Source organism: Penaeus vannamei, chromosome 12 (genome assembly GCF_042767895.1).
Source record: "Penaeus vannamei isolate JL-2024 chromosome 12, ASM4276789v1, whole genome shotgun sequence".
In the NCBI taxonomy this organism is placed as follows: Eukaryota; Metazoa; Arthropoda; class Malacostraca; order Decapoda; family Penaeidae; genus Penaeus; species Penaeus vannamei.
Window position 1 is genome coordinate 42,607,959 of NC_091560.1, and position 15,606 is coordinate 42,623,564.

Genomic DNA, 15,606 nt, shown 5'->3' on the forward strand with positions numbered 1-15,606 from the left:
CCTTCCACCCTCCCTCTCTTCCTCTCCCTTCCACCCTCCCTCTCTTCCTCTCCCTTCCACCCTCCCTCTCTTCCTCTCCCTTCCACTCTCCCTCTCTTCCTCTCCCTTCCACTCTCCCTCTCTTCCTCTCCCTTCCACCCTCGCTCTCTTCCTCTCCCTTCCCCCCTCCTCTCTTCTCCTTCCACCCTCCCTCTCTTCCTCTCCTTCCACCCTCCCTCTCTTCCTCTCCCTTCCACCCTCCCTCTCTTCCTCTCCCTCACCCTCCCTCTCTCCTCTCCCTTCCACCCTCCCTCTCTTCTTTCCTTCCACCCTCCCTCTCTTCCTCTCCCTTCCACCTCCCTCTCTTCCTCTCCCTTCCACCCTCCCTCTCTTCCTCTCCCTTCCACCTCCCTCTCTTCCTCTCCCTTCCACTCTCCCTCTCTTCCTCTCCCTTCCACCTCCTCTCTTCCCTCCCTTCCACCCTCCCTCTCTTCACTCTCCCTTCCTCTCTTCTCTCCTCCTTCCACCCTCCCTCTCTTCCTCTCCCTTCCACCCTCCCTCTCTTCCTCTCCTTCCACCCTCCCTCTCTTCCTCTCCCTTCCACCCTCCTCCTCTCTTCCTTCTCCCTTCCACCCTCCCTCTCTCCTCTCCCTTCCACCTCCCTCTCTTCTCTCTTCCTCTCCCTTCCACCCTCCCTCTCTTCCTCTCCCTTCCACCCTCCCTCTCTTCCTCTCCCTTCCCTCCTTCCCTCTCTTCCTCTCCCTTCCACCCTCCCTCTCTTCCTTCCCTTCCACCCTCCTCTCTTCCTTCCTTCCACCTCCTCTCTTCCTCTCCTTCCCCTCTCTCTTCCTCTCCCTTCCACTCCTCCCTCTCTTCCTTTCCCTTCCTCCCTCCCTCTTCCTTCCTCCCTTCTCCCTTCCACCCTCCTCTCTTCCTCTCACTTCCACCCTCCTCTCTCCTCTCCCTTCCACCCTCCCTCTCTCCTCTCCCTTCCACCCTCCCTCTCTTCCTTCCCTTCCACCCTCCTCTCTTCCTTTCCCTTCCACCTCCTCTCTTCCTTCCTTCCACCCTCCTCTCTTCCTCTCCCTTCCACCCTCCCTCTCTTCCTCTCCCTTCCACTCTCCCTCTCTTCCTCTCCCTTCCACCCTCCCTCTCCTTCCTCTCCCTTCCGACCCTCCTCTCTCTTCCTCTCCCTTCCACCCTCCCTCTCTTCCTTTCCCTTCCACCCTCCCTCTCTTCCTCTCCCTTCCACCCTCCCTCTCTTCCTCTCCCTTCCACCCTCCCTCTCTTCCTCTCCCTTCCACCCTCCCTCTCTTCCTCTTCCTTCCACTCTCCCTCTCTTCCTCTCCCTTCCACCCTCCCTCTCTCCCTCTCCCTTCCACCTTCCCCCTCCCTCCCACTCTCTTCCTCTCCCTTCCACCCTCCCTCTCTTCCTCTCCCTTCCACCCTCCCTCTCTTCCTCTCCCTTCCACCCTCCCTCTCTTCCTCTCCCTTCCACCCTCCCTCTCTTCCTCTCCCTTCCACCCTCCCTCTCTTCCTCTTCCCTTCCACCCTCCTTCTCTTCCTCTCCCTTCCACCCTCCCTCTCTTCCTCTCCCTTCCACCCTCCCTCTCTTCCTCCTCCCTTCCACTCTCCCTCTCTTCCTCTCCCTTCCACCCTCCCTCTCTTCCTCTCCCTTCCACCCTCCCTCTCTTCCTCTCCCTTCCACCCTCCCTCTCTTCCTCTCCCTTCCACCCTCCCTCTCTTCCTCTCCCTTCCACCCTCCCTCTCTTCCTTTCCTTCCACCCTCCCTCTCTTCCTCTCCCTTCCACTCTCCCTCTCTTCCTCTCCCTTCCACCCTCCCTCTCTTCCTCTCTCCTTCCACTCTCCCTCTCTTCCTCTCCCTTCCACCCTCCCTCACTTCCTCTCCCTTCCACCCTCCCTCTCTTCCTCTCCCTCCCACCCTCCTTCTCTTCCCTCTCCCTCCCATCCTCCATCTCTTTCTCTCTCTCTTTCTCTCCCTCCACCCTCCCCCTCTCTCTCCTCTCCCTCCCATCCTCCCTCTCTTCCTCGTCCCACCCTCCCTCTCCCTCTCTATCTCCCTCTGTTTTCATTTCTACATCCCGTCTCTTTCCCTCCTACCCTCCCGCTCTTTCCCTCTCTACCTCCCTTCTTTCTCCCTCCTATATTCCGTCTCTCTCTCTTCCTCATATCCTCCTCCTCTTTCTCTCCCTCTTACCCTTCGCCTCTCTCTCTCTACCTCTGTTCTTTCTCCCTCATTCCCTCCGTCTCTCTCTCTCTCTTTCTCTCTGTACCTCCCCTCTTTCTCCCTCCTACCCTCCATCTCTCTCTCTCCCAATTACCCTCTTCCTCTCCCTTTCTTCCCCTCTCCCTTCCTCCCTCCCCCTTTACCCTTCTCTTACTCAAGTAATCACTATCTCAGATCTGAAGAGTAGGGGGAGGAGGATACAGGAAAAGTACTACCTTGTAACACCATCTTGGGTTAAAATTGATTAAAAAATTGCAGCAGGATGTTGCAAGTAAACCTAATGCATGTGGCTGTAGTGAGAGTGAAGCCGAGTGCAATGAGCCGCTTCATTTCCTCCACTGCACACTATTTCACACTTCCAGAACTGTAATATCAGTTATATTTTCTAAATTTGATATTTGTATTAACATTTCGTAGATGTGCTCATGGTGTAGTGGTTATCACATCTGTCTAACACACAGAAGGTCCCAGGTTCGAGCCCTGGTGAGCACACTTTTTGAGCAAGTAAGGTAAGCTTCACAGGCTTGTATTTACCCTAGAAATTGTGGATTCTAATTGATAATCATTTTGTAGTAATCAAATTATAGTCGTTATTGTTATTTGTCTCGCCTACTTATGGTTTACTTAGAAAACACTAATATTAAAAACTCAAATAGGAAAAAGAAGTATACAAGAAAATAGATTCCCTGGGCTTGTCTCCCTGGCAATAAGATATGACAATTACATGTGATAGTATTTTTTTACGGGATCGTCATCCTCAATATCAGGATGTTTGAATATAACACCTTTTATCTCATGTTCGCCGAGTTCAATCCAGTCTTTACCAATAATTCTTTCTTCTCGTGTTTACTTTTATACTGATGTGATGACTTGTTTGAGTAGGTTCTCTTAAAGGATATACATATATACAGTGCCATGATTTTATTTCTTACAGATCTTATTTAGATAAGGTGAATTAATTGCCTCTTTTAGTTGTTACACTGAAATGATGCATATTACAAATGTACACCTTTTGATCCGCGTAAATACATATTGGTAACGCATATTATCATTAGTTGTAGAATAGGGTTGTTTGTACAAGACACTGAATTATCTGTTTAAGACTACGATTCATTTCCTAGAAGTTCATGCTTCTCTTTTCTCTCTCTCTGTCTCTCTTTCTCTTTGTCTCTGTTTGTCTGTCTCTGTCTGTCTCTGTCTGTCTCTCTCTCTCTCTCTCTCCATATTTCTCCTCTCTCTCTCTCTCTCTCTCTCTCTCTCTCTCTCTCTCTCTCTCTCTCTCTCTCTCTCTCTTTCTCTCTCTCTCTCTCTCTCTCTCTCTCAAAGTTATGGGAACAATATCAGGTCTTCCTGTCATTTTCACATTTCCCGATCCCTGCTAGATTTTGCGGAGTAAGAATCATTGCTAAATCAAATTTACAATGAAAATGAGTTTATCAGTGGGCGGTGCAAAGATCTGGGGGCAAAAGGGAGCGACAAGATGGCATTAGGGGCAGTTAATAAGTAACGCTTTATACAGTGCTGCTAAATAAATTGGTTTACTTCAGTAAGTTTTATTTGAGAAATGTATATTTGTGTTTGATCTTTTCAAGGAGGAGAGAAAGTGGGTCTGGAAAAGTTTGAGAAAAATATTTTTATTCGTATTATTTCTCTCCATGTGGCACCAGATGATTAGTAATTAGTGATCTTTATGCTATTTTGCACAAATAAACTAAAGATATATGCTATATAATAGGATTTGCGACCTTGCCAGGATTCGAACCTGGAATCTTCTGATCCGTAGTCAGACGCGTTATCCGTTGCGCCACAAGGCCATGTTTGAAGATGAAATTATATGTTATTTGAAAACTGCCTTCAAAAAGAGAGAAAATACTATAGGCATAATTACATTTTAAGATTTATTTTAATTTAATTTAATTTAATTTAAGATTTAATTTAATTTAAGAGGTAATTTCTTCTCTGTAAAGGGGATTTTTTTTCAACGATAAGTCAGAGATAACTCGAACTTTTCCACTTCCCTCAACTTAGAGTTCGCAGAATCTACTACTTGAGGCAAAATGGGCATGGCAAGTGTCTGCAGTCTGCTAAACAAAAAAAATAATAATAATAATAATAATAAAAAAATCGACTATCAAAATATAATAATCGTGTATTTCAATGTGGTGTTTAAACATATATTGTATGTTATATCCTTAGATTTTTTCAAGTGTTTGTCATTTTGTTTACGGATTAGAAAGCATCCATGACGTCATCATTATCTACATCCGCGCGTTTTTCAAATTCGTCAAAGGAGCCTGGCTACATTCATCCTCCACACGAAGCTCTCGCTGCAGAATATGATACATACTTTTGCTCTTTCTTCTCTGCAATCACGAACGAAGCCACATCCGTCGTCTTAGTTCTCGCTGAACTTCCATTTCTACAGAAGAGAAGAAATAACCTGCGAGGAGGGTCACGCTGACAACCGAATAGACGCCATTTTTGTCGTTGGAATCGAACGGTTAAGGCGATGGTTTTGGGCAAAGGCGAGATCAGTAGCAGCTCGAGGTTTCATGGCGTCTGATTATATTAAAAAAAAAAAAAAACATGGGGTTTATTTTGATGACGTCACAAAAGTTACGGATGCTTTGTGAATGTGGTCGATCATTTTGGTCTCTGCAAGTTTCAAAATGGATGGAAAATAATGATTTTAATGGTTACATTTTCCTTGAACAGTCACCAAAATAGACGCTATGACACCTCGAGTTGCTACTGATCTAGCCTCTCCCGATGGTTTTGTTCGCCTGCGTGACCAGCAAGTTGGGGAAATCTACTTTGTGACTTCTAATTTCAGATCATATCACAAATGGGTTGCTAAAAAACTCTCGTGTGATAGTTACTTTTAATGGGTAATTTCATAGACGCCGACCTTATCAGACTTCGAGACATATCAGATCTGTTGTCAGGTAGTTTTTGTTGAGCAAAAATGACAGTGGTCACTAACAGCAAAACATTTGCCGCTCGTAATCCAAGGCATATTCATGAAAATCATTATGAAAGGAATACACACACACACACACACACATACACACACACACACACACACACACACACACACACCGATATATATATATATATATATATATATATATATATATATTATTTATTTTTTCTTTCTTTCTTTCTTTTTCCATCTGACTGCTTGAATCCTACTTCCATCTCTGCTTCCTATTTATTTAAACATGACCAAAGGGATCACTTCTCCCCAGGCAATGGCTGGTGACATGAAGTTACCGTTTGTAGGTTTGTGCTGCTAATCGGCGTACACGGGCTAAAGTTCCTGGCTCTAAAAGAAACATCTTCGACCTTGCCAGGATTCGAACCTGGAATCTTCTGATCCGTAGTCAGACGCGTTATCCGTTGCGCCACAAGGCCATGTATAGAAGTCAAATTCACTGATTCTTTAACTTGGTGTTACTGGAAGTATAAGTCTTCAAATAGAGAATCTTTTTGATCCCTACCCATTTACTTCTCACACTCAATGCATTTTCAAACTAACCGATAACTACATATCTATTCAGAATCTCACTGGCTAATATTAGTTAGAAGGCATATATTCACTTACAGCCTTGAGACCTCCAACGTACTGAAGGGCTTAAACAGACTTCTATTACTTAAATCAACAAATTATATAAATTACATTGGTTTCTACATCACAATTACCGTCCATGCAATGTAATTAGTAGAGTATATAAATTAAAATTGCATAAATAGATCGTCAGGGACAAAGAGGCCGTTTTCACTTAGTATTCCTTGTCAGTCCACTTGGAGTTGAATTTGAACAGTGCCAAGAAAATGCATATATACCTCACCAAAGATCTGTGTGATGTGCGTTTACTAGCAAGGTCTCTATACGTACTTTTACAGACCTGGCTTACTAGTGCCCTACGCATTAATATTGAGACGAAGTGTGCATGCCTGTATCAAGGAATCTGCATAGTTGGCATCATGAAATAAGGGAAGGTGATTAAAGATACCTTATTAGAAATGACGGGCTGAACTAGAGAGGGGTCGAAGTCTTATCAAAACTGCTAATTATTTTTGGTAGATTATTTTAGCACACAAACCTATTTATTTACTTTTTTTTTCGTTTTCTTTCCCTTTTCTGCTAGGCGTATTGCTCTTTGTTATATACATTTCAATCCTATGAAACTGAAAGCTTACAGACGAAAAGGTCTGAAACAGAAATTGAAGAAAAAACCTGAAGATACTTAAATAATATCGTTGAGAAAAACACTTGTTATAATGGAAGATAACCGTACCGTTTACTGCAGACATTATTTCCATGGTCGTTTCTTTAACTTCGATTTGTACATGGTAAAGGCATGATAAATTGCTTGCGTCTGATGGTTTGCGCTCTCTCTCTCTCTCTCTCTCTCTCATATATTGACATCTACGTGACAAGGGGCATCATTTCAGCTTTTTCTAAGGGGGGGGGGGGGCGAAGTGAGCACAATCAGTTTTCTGAGGCAAAAAAAAAAAAAGAAAAAAAAAAAACTTGAATCCTGCTTCCATCTCTGCTTCCTATCTATGTCAGACATTTCTAAAGGCATCACTTCTCCCCAGGCAAGAGCTGGTGACGTGAAATCACCGAGGTTTGCACTGCTAATCAGCGCACGCGGACTAGATTTCTCGGCTCCATAAAGAGACTTTCGACCTTGCCAGGATTCGAACCTGGAATCTTCTGATCCGTAGTCAGACGCGTTATCCGTTGCGCCACAAGTCCATGGATGAAATTCAAATTCACTGATCCTTTAACTTGGTGTTACTGGAAGTATAAGTCTTCAAATAGAGAATCTTTTTGATCCCTACCCATTTACTTCTCACACATTGCATTTTCAAACTAACCGATAACTACATATCTATTCAGAATCTCACTGGCTAATATTAGTTAGAAGGCATATATTCACTTACAGCCTTGAGACCTCCAACGTACTGAAGGGCTTAAACAGATTTCTATTACTTAAATGATCGACAAATTATATAAATTACATTGGTTTCTACATCACAACTACCGCCCATGCAATGTAATTATTAGATAGAGTATATAAAAACAAATTGCATAAATAGATCGTCAGGGACAAAGAGGCCGTTTTCACTTAGTATTCCTTGTCAGTCCACTTGGAGTTGAATTTGAACAGTGCCAAGAAAATGCATATATACCTCACCAAAGATCTGTGTGATGTGCGTCTACTAGCAAGGTCTCTATACGTACTTTTACAGACCTGGCTTACTAGTGCCCTACGCCCTACGCATTAATATTGAGACGAAGTGTGCATGCCTGTATCAAGGAATCTGCATAGTTGGCATCATGAAATAGGTGAAGGTGATTAAAGATACCTTATTAGAAATGACGGGCTGAACTAGAGAGGGATCGAAGTCATATCAAAACTACTAATTATTTTTGGTAGATTATTTTAGCACACAAACCTATTTATTTACTTTTTTTTCCCTTTTCTGCTAGGCGTATTGCTATTTGTTATTTACATTTCAATCCTATGAAACTGAAAGTTTACAGACGAAAAGGTCTGAAACAGAAATTGAAGAAAAAAACTGAATATACTTAAATAATATCGTTGAGAAAAACACTTGTTATTATGGAAGATAACCGTACAGTTTACTGCAGACATTATTTCCATGGTCGTTTCTTTAACTTCGATTTGTACATGGTAAAGGCATGATAAATTGCTTGCGTCTGATGGTTTGCTCTCTCTCTCTCTCTCTCTCTCTCTCTCTCTCCCTCTCTCTCTCTCTCTCTCTCTCTCTCTCTCTCTCTCTCTCTCTCTCTCTCTCTCTCTCTCTCTCTCTCTCTCTCTCATATATTGACATCTACATGACAAGGGGCATCATTTCAGCTTTTCAAAGGCCGCGAAGTGAGCACAATCAGTTTTCTGAGGCGATGCGAAAGAATCTTGAATCCTGCTTCTATCTCTGCTTCCTATCTATGTCAGACATTTCTAAAGGCATCACTTCTCCCCAGGCAAGAGCTGGTGACGTGAAATCACCGAGGTTTGCACGGCTAATCAGCGCACGCGGACTAGATTTCTCGGCTCCATAAAGAGACTTTCGACCTTGCCAGGATTCGAACCTGGAATCTTCTGATCCGTAGTCAGACGCGTTATCCGTTGCGCCACAAGGCCATATATTAAATTCAAATTCACTGATCCTTTAACTTGGTGTTACTGGAAGTATAAGTCTTCAAATAGAGAATCTTTTTGATCCCTACCCATTTACTTCTCACACACATTGCATTTTCAAACTAACCGATAACTACATATCTATTCAGAATCTCACTGGCTAATATTAGTTAAAAGGCATATATTCACTTACAGCCTTGAGACCTCCAACGTACTGAAGGGCTTAAACAGATTTCTATTACTTAAATGATCGACAAATTATATAAATTACATTGGTTTCTACATCATAACTACCGTCCAAAATTGCATAAATAGATCGTCAGGGACAAAGAGGCCGTTTTCACTTAGTATTCCTTGTCAGTCCACTTGGAGTTGAATTTGAACAGTGCCAAGAAAATGCATATATACCTCACCAAAGATCTGTGTGATGTGCGTTTACTAGCAAGGTCTCTATACGTACTTTTACAGACCTGGCTTACTAGTGCCCTACGCCCTACGCATTAATATTGAGACGAAGTGTGCATGCCCGTATCAAGGAATCTGCATAGTTGGCATCATGAAATAGGTGAAGGTGATTAAAGATACCTTATTAGAAATGACGGGCTGAACTAGAGAGGGATCGAAGTCTTATCAAAACTGCTAATTATTTTTGGTAGATTATTTTAGTACACAAACCTATTTATTTACTTTTTTTTCGTTTTCTTTCCCTAGGCTTATTGCTATTTGTTATTTACGTTTCAATCCTATATAACAAAGTTTACAGACGAAAAGGTCTGAAACAGAAATTGAAGAAAAAAACTGAAGATACTTGAATACTATCGTTGAGAAAAACACGTAATAATATTATGGAAGATAGCCGTAGTTTACTGCAGACATTATTTCCATGGTCGTTTCTTTAACTTCGATTTGTACATGGTAAAGGCATGATAAATTGCTTGCGTCTGATGGTTTGCTCTCTCTCTCTCTCTCTCTCTCTCTCTCTCTCTCTCTCTCTCTCTCTCTCTCTCTCTCTCTCTCTCTCTCTCTCTCTCTCTCTCTCTCTCTCTCTCTCATATATTGACATCTACATGACAAGGGGCATCATTTCAGCTTTTCAAAGGCCGCAAAGTGAGCACAATCAGTTTTCTGAGGCGCTGCGGAAGAATCTTGAATCCTGCTTCCATCTCTGCTTCCTATGTCAGAATCACTTCTAAAGGAATCACTTCTCCCCAGGCAAGAGCTGGTGACATGAAATCACCGAGGTTTGCACTGCTAATCAGCGCACGAGGACTAGATTTCTCGGCTCCATAAAGAGACTTTCGACCTTGCCAGGATTCGAACCTGGAATCTTCTGATCCGTAGTCAGACGCGTTATCCGTTGCGCCACAAGGCCATATATTCCATTAACAACTATTAAAAAGAAAAAGAAAAAAAAGTTCGTGTTACCAGGTCTTTAAATTGAGAGTCCTGAACTCTACTATTTCTCTCACATTTCCATACATTTCCAAAATAACAGACCAAACATCTCTTCAGATTCTCCCATATTAACACTGGATAATACTGCACATATTCATTCACAGCCTTGAGATTTCCCCCGGCTAATACGAGCCAAAGATTAGTCTTAATGCAGGTAAATGGAAGAACCTTAAATTCTGGGTTTATTACATTTCAAAGATGGCGGTTGCGAGACGCCCAGCCCCTTGGGTGTCAAGGACGAGGTGGTTGTGGGCTGGAGAGACCTCGTGCGTCTTCGTCCATCTTTATCGTCTCTATATCTTCTTCTTTCTGCCATCTCCCTCGGTACTTGTTCTCTATCTATAAATAGCATCATCACAAGATGAAAAAGAAAAAAGAAACAGCATTTTCCATGTATGCGACTTTAGCTGTAAGATAACACATCTTGCTTACGCATCTTTAGTCCCCGCTTGGAATCACTGATAAGCACCCACCTCAAATTTTCAATCAGTAGGTTCTACAGTGGAAAATGATCTGATGTATTGCCACAAAGTTATTTTTTTTCCAAACCGTCGACTACATAATAAGATGCGACGATTGCCCGCCTTCATCGCCATCGTCATCATCACCGTCATTATCAATAAAACAAAAATCCAGTTTCAGTCAACATACAGTATATTTTATCTCCCGAGACGTTGCTTTCAAATACATACACTAAGACACACACACACACACACACACACGAACACACATACACACACACACACACACACACAATTTTTATGCTTTAGTGTAATCAATACCCTGTCCCTCCCCCCCCCCCCTCCCCTCCCTCTTCCCCCTACCCCATCCCCTCCCCCCTCTCCCTCTTCCCCCTCTCCCCTCTTCCCCTCCCCTGAAACTCCTCTTCTGTTGGTTGTAGGGAATCTAATACCTATGCATTCCCAATAACAATTGTATACACGCATATGAATATATTAAATATCGGCCCCATGATATATGATTATATTGATATTAATGCTAAATATAATTAGTTGTCGTCCTTATAATGCTAAATATAATTAGTTGTCGTCCTTCTGAGTACAGTCGCGGAGAGAGACGTCACTGTAGATGATATACAGTGCAGTATAATGCGGATTATTTTCAAAGTCGTTTCTTTATTCTAGATAATTTGCAATTGGTAAGGGCATGATAAATTGCTCTTTTCTTTTCTCTCTCTGTCTCTCGGTCTCTCTGTCTCTCGGTCTCTCTGTCTCTCGGGGTCTCTGTCTCTCGGGGTCTCTGTCTCTCGGGGTCTCTGTCTCTCGGGGTCTCTGTCTCTCGGGGTCTCTGTCTCTCGGGGTCTCTGTCTCTCGGGGTCTCTGTCTCTCGGGGTCTCTGTCTCTCGGGGTCTCTGTCTCTCGGGGTCTCTGTCTCTCGGGGTCTCTGTCTCTCGGGGTCTCTGTCTCTCGGGGTCTCTGTCTCTCGGGGTCTCTGTCTCTCGGGGTCTCTGTCTCTCGGGGTCTCTGTCTCTCGGGGTCTCTGTCTCTCGGGGTCTCTGTCTCTCGGGGTCTCTGTCTCTCGGGGTCTCTGTCTCTCGGGGTCTCTGTCTCTCGGGGTCTCTGTCTCTCGGGGTCTCTGTCTCTCGGGGTCTCTGTCTCTCGGGGTCTCTGTCTCTCGGGGTCTCTGTCTCTCGGGGTCTCTGTCTCTCGGGGTCTCTGTCTCTCGGGGTCTCTGTCTCTCGGGGTCTCTGTCTCTCGGGGTCTCTGTCTCTCGGGGTCTCTGTCTCTCGGGGTCTCTGTCTCTCGGGGTCTCTGTCTCTCGGGGTCTCTGTCTCTCGGGGTCTCTGTCTCTCGGGGTCTCTGTCTCTCGGGGTCTCTGTCTCTCCCTCTCCCCCTCTCCCTCTCCCTCTCCCCCTCCCCCTCTCCCCCTCCCCCTCTCCCCCTCCCTCTCTCACCCTCCCTCTCCCTCCCCCTCTCCCCCTCTCCCTCTCCCCCTCTCCCTCCCCTCTCCCCCCTCTCCCTCTCCCTCTCCCCCTCTCCTCTCCCCCTCTCCCTCTCCCTCTCCCCCTCTCCCTCTCTCTCTCCCTCTCTCCTCTCTCTCTCTCTCTCCCTCTCTCTCTCTCTCTCCCTCTCCCTCTCCCTCTCTCCCTCTCCCTCTCTCTCTCTCTCTCTCTCTCTCTCTCTCTCTCTCTCCCCCTCTCTCCCTCTCCCCCTCTCTCCCTCTCCCCCTCTCTCCCTCTCTCTCTCTCTTTCTCTTATAATTTTGGCCCTACTGATTCGATCGTCGAAACATATTAACACATTCTATACGATTGGCTGTCCTAAGGATTCATCCGGCACTATAAAACTCGTGCAGACTAACGGGTTTATTTACATATATAAGCGTGGGTATATTTGGGTGTTGGTGTACATGTGTCTGTCAATGCTGTACACAAGTTTAAATAGGATCAAATACCTCATCTCTTTGTTGTGAAATATGAATTGGAAATGCGTGCGATGTAGACCTATAGACTTTGGGGCTTGGATAGATTTATTTTTTATTATTATTATTTTTTTTGATAACGGCAATTCCTTATGAATTTGACAGTCTCTGGATTTTATTTGTTGGCATAATAACCGATGATCACATTAGCTAACCTTAATGTATGGACATTCAGGGTCAAGTATAATCACCACAAAAATATATTTATTATTCCAACGTTTGATCATTTAAGCGTAAATTCTCGTGGCGACAGCAGCTTTGTCGAGTGTCCAAGCGCATGTATTACGGTTTTAAGGTACTGAAAAATGTTCGGTCCAGTCGACCTTGCCAGGATTCGAACCTGGAATCTTCTGATCCGTAGTCAGACGCGTTATCCGTTGCGCCACAAGGCCATGTTCGAAGATGAAATTATATGATATTTGAAAACTGCCTTCAAAAAGAGAGAAAACACTATGGGCATAATTACATTTCAAGATATTTTCTATTTATTTAGGTAATTTCTTCTCTGTGGACATTTGAATATTATTGTATAATGTCAGTCATGCTAATGATGATGAAGACTAAAGTGTTTATATTTAAGATTTTTCTGATCCCAGCCTCTCCTACTCCGTTCTACCAAAATGGCTAATTATTTTTTTTCGAAATCTATCAAGCAATTTCTGAACTAGGCATCAACCATACATTATTTAGATTCCACTGACCAACAGTTGTTTAGAGGGTTATATGCCAGTGCTTTCCAGTGTTTGCTTCTAACAGATACACCTAAAAACAATTTGCATTACTTGAGTAGTCGAGACGGGACTCAGAACAGTGCAGCTCATAAAATTTATTTATATAAACAAACGCGAGTTTCGCACCATTAAATAAACCGCCATTTTTGCTACTAATGGATTGTTTTCTCAATCGGCCTACACCTTAATCTTCCTCTGTGGTTGAGCTAAATTGTGTGGAGCCTGACACTGAAATATATACATGTCTATTAGTCTATACATGCATATCAACTCTAGATAAATGTATGCATACCTGGTAGATAAATGTGTATACATATATATCTGGTTGATAGATCGATAAATGTATATATATCTAGTAGACAGACAGATATGTATTCATTTCTGTGTATATGCATGTCTGTATATACGAATATTCATTACGTCGGGCCGCGCATAGCTCTAACAAACCGACCGAGATTCTTCCCAGCTAGCACTAGATACCAGGACCCATGTGGATTCTATTTTAGGCCCACATTGGTCCCACATACTTGACCGCGGGATCTTATGGGGATTAGAGGGCTGGCCTAGTGGGTCAACTCATGGAACATAGAGATTCAGATGTACCAAGCGGCTGCCCGAGTAGGTTAAACATGGGAATGGGTAAGGTTCATATACATCTACGTTCTAAGTAGATACATAAACGTGGGAATAGGTAAGGTTCATATACAGTAGGTTCTAAGCAGATACATAAACGTGGGAATAGGTAAGGTTCATATACAGTAGGTTCTAAGCAGTTACATAAACGTGGGAATAGGTAAGGTTCATATACAGTAGGTTCTAAGCAGATACATAAACGTGGGAATAGGTAAGGTTCATATACAGTAGGTTCTAAGCAGATACATAAACGTGGGAATAGGGTAGGTTCATATACATCTACGTTCTAAGTAGATACATAAACGTGGGAATAGGTAAAGTTCATATACAGTAGGTTATAAGTAGATACATAATCGAGAAGTAATTCAGCTTACTGACCATTCACTTGTAGTATTGAGGAAAACATATTTATATGAGAAGCCTATAACAGTGTCGCGTCATACCTCTGTATCACTCATCTACAAACCTCATACACAAATTAAATTAATTACCCATTCTCCCTAAGACAATCTACTCGGCGGATTTACTATTTAATTATATTTTTGTTTAGCACTCACGAATAATCTATGTTTCCCCTACCCACATACTTTACCCATGCTTGCCTATTCCTCCATGTCCAATGTGTGTCGTGCTGTTTCTAGTTTTACAGTTCTACCGTACAAAGAAAGAATATGTTTTATTATTAAACGAATTAAGGGTATAGAGTAATGACTTGTGAACGTTTTCGTAACTAAGAGCGAGGGAGTGGCCGCTTGTATGGGATCTAGATATATTTTTTTAAATCTCATACTTTTCTTTTCTTTTGAGAACTTTTAGGCATTTTTTATCGTTTATTTTTTCTCTGTTGTCATATTATTTACCCTTCATATTACTTCTTCAGTTACTTAATGTCCACTATATTAAACTACGCAAAATATATAAATAGATGAACATGCATCCAACGAGTATATTAGTAATATAATGATTTGCAGTTACAACTCACAGGTTACTGTTATAGGACCTTTTCACCATAGTAACATTGGCTAGGGAACGCCACCCGCACCTTTCATTGACTTAAAATATCTTAATTACGGACAGTAAGACATAGAGTGTGTGTTTGGGTTTGCTTATGTGAGCACTTCTGCCTACTTACATGCACAGGTAGTGTAAAAGTTCCCTAGAGACAATTATAATGTTTTGTTGAAAGCACGTGTTATTCTTGGTCGGTCTTTCTATGATTAATACATGCATTACTTAGAGGTATGATGTTGAAAAGTCCGACTGGTTTCCGTGGTATTGTTATATGGAATTAGATACCCTTGTTGTTAACACATACGCTTAAATTAGAACAAGTGAGGTCTATGAAGGATTTGCTTTCAGTACTAAACCTTGTGTATATAGCCAATATTTTTTGCATTTTTTTTTTATATCAAATTACTAATTGATATTAATATTAACTGTGTAAGATTTAAGCGATTGATATAAGGAAGTCTGTGACAGGAAACAATGAATAATACACAAAAATTGAACTAATTATTTTGTCCTTTATCATGGTATTGATGCTAAGTAGCGCAATATACATCAGTGACAGGTAATTTCTAATGTTTGTTTCCTGTCATGTATTAGACTACATTTTGGGTTCATAAGATGGTCACTTGCAGGAAAACTCTTTAAGTCGACCATGCCAGGATTCGAACCTGGAATCTTCTGATCCGTAGTCAGACGCGTTATCCGTTGCGCCACAAGGCCTTCTGTCCCTCCTTCAGTAATTTCTAATATCAATAATTATCTTAACGAAATTTAAGGAACGTGCATTATATCTGTAAACGGAGAATACAGGTTATGGGAATTGTAGAATGGTTTAAGGATCTCGAAAACCTAAAGCGTCTCTTAATTTTTGGTCTTTTTATAGATTGCATTTATAGGATTTTATATGACCACTAACTTATATATATATGAACTA

General features: G+C 42.5%; 8 non-coding genes across 8 annotated transcripts; 1 reads left to right on the forward strand and 7 right to left on the reverse strand.

The window, feature by feature from the left end:
- The first annotated feature begins 2,646 nt into the window (after positions 1-2,646).
- On the forward strand, positions 2,647-2,719 carry TRNAV-AAC (transfer RNA valine (anticodon AAC)). Its single transcript has one exon. It is a non-coding gene; the product is annotated as a tRNA-Val (tRNA).
- A 1,249-nt stretch (positions 2,720-3,968) lies between these two features.
- On the reverse strand, positions 3,969-4,041 carry TRNAR-ACG (transfer RNA arginine (anticodon ACG)). The gene has a single exon. It is a non-coding gene; the product is annotated as a tRNA-Arg (tRNA).
- Positions 4,042-5,568: 1,527 nt separating this feature from the next.
- Positions 5,569-5,641, reverse strand: TRNAR-ACG (transfer RNA arginine (anticodon ACG)). The gene has a single exon. It is a non-coding gene; the product is annotated as a tRNA-Arg (tRNA).
- Positions 5,642-6,919: 1,278 nt separating this feature from the next.
- TRNAR-ACG (transfer RNA arginine (anticodon ACG)) lies at positions 6,920-6,992 on the reverse strand. Its single transcript has one exon. It is a non-coding gene; the product is annotated as a tRNA-Arg (tRNA).
- A 1,341-nt stretch (positions 6,993-8,333) lies between these two features.
- TRNAR-ACG (transfer RNA arginine (anticodon ACG)) lies at positions 8,334-8,406 on the reverse strand. The gene has a single exon. It is a non-coding gene; the product is annotated as a tRNA-Arg (tRNA).
- Positions 8,407-9,702: 1,296 nt separating this feature from the next.
- Positions 9,703-9,775, reverse strand: TRNAR-ACG (transfer RNA arginine (anticodon ACG)). Its single transcript has one exon. It is a non-coding gene; the product is annotated as a tRNA-Arg (tRNA).
- Positions 9,776-12,619: 2,844 nt separating this feature from the next.
- Positions 12,620-12,692, reverse strand: TRNAR-ACG (transfer RNA arginine (anticodon ACG)). The gene has a single exon. It is a non-coding gene; the product is annotated as a tRNA-Arg (tRNA).
- Positions 12,693-15,319: 2,627 nt separating this feature from the next.
- Positions 15,320-15,392, reverse strand: TRNAR-ACG (transfer RNA arginine (anticodon ACG)). Its single transcript has one exon. It is a non-coding gene; the product is annotated as a tRNA-Arg (tRNA).
- Positions 15,393-15,606: the final 214 nt, after the last annotated feature.